Source organism: Sceloporus undulatus, chromosome 7 (assembly GCF_019175285.1).
Source record: "Sceloporus undulatus isolate JIND9_A2432 ecotype Alabama chromosome 7, SceUnd_v1.1, whole genome shotgun sequence".
Classification (NCBI taxonomy): domain Eukaryota; kingdom Metazoa; phylum Chordata; class Lepidosauria; order Squamata; family Phrynosomatidae; genus Sceloporus; species Sceloporus undulatus.
This window is the reverse complement of record NC_056528.1, coordinates 16,776,388-16,780,475: the sequence shown is the minus strand read 5'-3', so window position 1 is coordinate 16,780,475 and position 4,088 is coordinate 16,776,388. Positions and strand designations below refer to the sequence as shown.

Sequence of the window (4,088 nt, the reverse complement as noted above, 5' to 3'; positions counted from 1 at the left end):
TCAGCCATGATCTCTGGTGAAACCCCAGGAACGTCTTGCAGAACCGAGTGTTCTGGGGAAACCTGGTTGAGCAAACCTTCAGTATTGAAATATGTTTCCACTAGCAAATGAGGGAGTGGGAGGGAAGCTGCTACAAGTGTGGCCCTATTTGAAGATATGAAGCCATCAGCAAATCCTCCATTATGCCCTCCTAGATGCACAGGGAGTTTTGATCTTTAAACTGAACTTACACCTGATGGTCCTTCAAATACATCCACTGTAAACTAGGACATGAGACCCAGCGTTGGTTTAAGTGTTGGATTGCAACTCTACAGACCAGGGTTCAACATCCAGCTCAGCCATGAAACCCAGAGAGTTTGACTCGCCCAAGGTCACCCAATGTTTTTATATGGCCAAGGTGGGATTTGAACCCTGGTCTCCAGTGCTCAAACCACCTACTCTTGCAAGGCTCACGAGAAATCATCATCATCATCATCATCATCATCTAGTGTGTGGTAATGGTTTGGACTATGACTCTGGAGATTAAGATTCGATTCCCAGGTTGGCTATGAAACCCACTGGGTGACCTTGGGTAAGTTACGCTCTCTCAGCCTCAGGGGAAGGCAATGGCAAACCTCCTCTGAACAAATCTTGCCAAGAAAATCCAACGATCTAACGTCACCATGAGTCGGAAATGACTTGAAGACCCACAACAACAAACTAGGACTTACGGCTGAAACTATGGGGAGAGTAAAACAAAGGCACTGACCCCTTAAAATTCTGGCCTTGGAATAAAATCTTCTTCCACTTCCCAAATTTCTAGTATTACAAAGAGTGAGACACTGAAAATTATTCATACTTGAACTCATCCAGTTTGCTGCGTTCACTTGCCTTGCTCTTTGGGTGTCTAAAAACTATTTCTAAATGCTGCGTTGAAGTTTGAAATTAATGTAATGCTAGAAATTTGAAGATGGGAGGAAAATGGCATTGGGGGAGCAGCATTCTTATTTGGAGGGGCAATGCCTTCATTTCATGTCCCCCTTCTCCCCATAGCTACACCCCATCCCTGCCATCATGTACATCTACAGCGCTATATAAATGAAGTGTAATAATAATAATCATAACCTATTCCTTAACCTCCCAGAAAGAACTATGCTGTCCAGTGTTGGAAAAAAGCACGCTGAATCAGACAGAGCTTTTGTTCTGTGTCAGCAAGACAGCTCTTGTGCTACTGTGATTTATATTGATATTTCTTTGTACGTTCTTTAATGATTTCACAGGCCTAATTTACAGTGCGCGTACATGTGCACTTTGCATGCCGTGTCATGAACGGGCTCCATGGAAGCCCCTCATTGCCTGGGGACGGAGGAAGAGCATTGCATCTGGATGGCGTTCTCCTCACGCACACGATCAAGAACTGTGCTGTCACGAAGACCCAAGGATTCAGCTTCCCCGGCAAGTGAGCACATGAGCAAACTCCCAACTATGCGCAGGATCCCGTCGGAGCCGAAAATAGATCAAAGCTTCCCTTTGAACTCGCTAAACACAAGCCTGTGGCATTCCTGGAACACCTTGGTGTGCCAGGTTCTTTCGAGAGGCTCTTCTTTGCATGTTGTAATGAGCTGAGGTGGATTTCAGCCCAGCGTAAAAGGCTGGCAGTTGCTGCACAGACACAGTTGCTTCCTCCTTAGGCATCTGCAAAGCAGGAGATTCTCAAACACAAAAGACAGGTTTTTCACATTAAGTCCACATTTGTTCTCATCTGATCCTTCTCCCTTACAGCTCATTTAAGGTAGCCAAAGGAAGGACACAGGAGCGCCAGGAAATGTGCAGATGTTGATACATATGCCTTCTTGCAAATGTATAAATCATGTGCATCGTATAAACAAAGCTACAGCTCATCTCATAGTGGGGAAGACTGTGATCCGTGCGTCTGTTGCTCAGTTTGCTGTCCAGGTACTACGGATGAACAAATTCAAGGCTCTTGAGCTCTCCCTTCTTAAGATCCTTTATTTTAAAACCATGCTTGGAAATGACAACCATTCAAACTTAGAATAGCTCCAGCCTTCCTTCCTAACATATGCCATTTAGCCATTCTAGGATGGAAATACACTTGTCCTTCTACATTTGCGGCTTTGACTTTTGCAGATTTGATTACCCACAGGTTTTATTAATATGTTCTCCCTAGGAATGCCTAATTCTATGGTCAACTTTAACCAAAAGTCACATTGAAGGACCTAGAGATTGCTAGAGAGAACTCTCTGCTAGGCATTCATAGCTCCTCCGGCGCAATTCAATGGTCAATGTCTGGCAGATGTTGACCGCAGAGTTGCACTGGAGGACCTAGAGGTTCCTAGAGAGGTGTTCTCTCAAGTAAAAACACAGTGTTTTTGTTATTTGTGGTTTTTCCACATTCACAGGGGTCCTGTGCCCCTAACCTCCCCAGCAAATGTGGAAGGGCGAGTGTATTTCGCTATGTGTCTGGTCTTGGTTCAACATCCTTCCAAGTTCTACATATCATCCAACTTGGCTTGGAGAGTCCCCATTAATCCTCTGCCATCCCACTTTTCCAAGTGCTTTTAAGGTGTTTCTCTTCTTCTCCCACTTTCTCCTCTTCTTCTCAGTTTACTTCCATTGCTGCGAACCAGCTTCACCACCTTGACCGCAGCTGCAGCTTCACCACCTTGACCGCTCGCTAAGGACAGTTGCCTGGCCAGATTTCATCTGTGAAACGTTGGTGGACATGGTTGCATAGGATTGTAAGCCTCCTCCAAGGCCAAATGCATATTCAATTCTAAGTAAAAAAAAAAAAAAAGGGGGGGGGGACTGACAGTGGTCCTCTGGCATTTATTTGGACTTCAGCTCCCAGAATCCCTCACTTTTGGCCAAGCTAGCTGAGGCTCCTGGGGCTCCTGGGAACTGAAGTCCAAAAACAACCTGACAGTGGTCCTCTGGGGTTTATTTGGACTTCAGCTCCCAGAATCCCTCACTTTTGGCCAAGCTAGCTGAGGCTCCTGGGAACTGAAGTCCAAAAACAACCTCACAGTAGTCCTCTGGGGTTTAGTTGGATTTCAGCTCCCAGAATCCCTCACTTTTGGCCAAACTGGCTGGGGCTTCTGGGAGTTGAAGTCCAAAAACAACCTGACAGTGAGCCTTATTTGGACTTCAGTTCCCATAATCCCTCAATGCTGGGTAAGTTGAGGTCCAAAATAGCTGGAGGACCCCAATTGAGAAGGCTCTGGTGAAAACTCTATGGTCAACCCACTAAGAGACGCTCTGGGCGGCGCTCTATGGCTTTCTCCCCTTCACATGACCCGGAAGCGGAAGCGAAGGACCGGAAATAGGAAGTGATTGGGACTTCCGGGTCTGTTGTGTTGGGCTGGAGGAGGCAAGGGAAGGTGGAGGTTTTCTCGCTCACCATGTGAGGGGGGACCCCCCATTGAGGCATTCCCCCCAGGACAGGTGAGTTGGGCAGGAGTTGGGCCTTTTGGGGGTGTGCCTTGGCTTTGGGGGAGAAGGTGAGGATGACAGGCTGCTCCTTTATCAGAGCCAGAGGAACCTCCCCTCCCAGGAGCAGTCTATCCTCAGGATCAGCCCAAGGGAGGCCAAAGACCCTGGGCAGCAAGGGGATGGTTTTGGGGGGATGTACTCAAGCAAATGATAGCACTTGCCCGTTGGGAGACTTTGGGGAATACTTGCCCATAGGGAAACCCTACTAGTCCATAAGAAAGCCATACTTGTCCATAGGGAATCATTGGGGAATGCTTGTCCATAGAGAAACACTGGGAATTACTTCCCCATAGGGAAATATAGGGGAACACTTGTCCATAGGGAAACATACATCTCCCTATGGGTAAGTATCCTCCAATGATTCTCTGTGGTCAAGTATGGGATCCCTACAGGCAAGTGTTCCCCAGTGTTTCCCTATGGACAAGCATGGCTTTCTTATGGACTAGTAGGGTTTCCCGATGGGCATTTTGTGGTTGTGGTTGAGTGCCTTCCAGTCATTTTTTTTAAACCATCTGGTCACCCTAAGCCTGTCTTTGCGGCTTTCTTGGCAGGTTTCTTCAGAGGAGGCTGAGAGAGTGTAGCTGTAGAGTCTGCAGCAT

General features: G+C 47.1%; 1 protein-coding gene across 1 annotated transcript in view; it reads left to right on the top strand.

The window, feature by feature from the left end:
• Positions 1 to 3,322: 3,322 nt before the first annotated feature.
• ZBTB43 (zinc finger and BTB domain containing 43) overlaps positions 3,323 to 4,088 on the top strand; it is a 5,105-nt gene continuing 4,339 nt past the window's right edge. The window contains exon 1 of the mRNA XM_042479716.1: positions 3,323 to 3,441. The gene's annotated coding sequence lies outside the window, so the exon portion shown is untranslated. The remainder of the gene's footprint in view (positions 3,442 to 4,088) is intronic.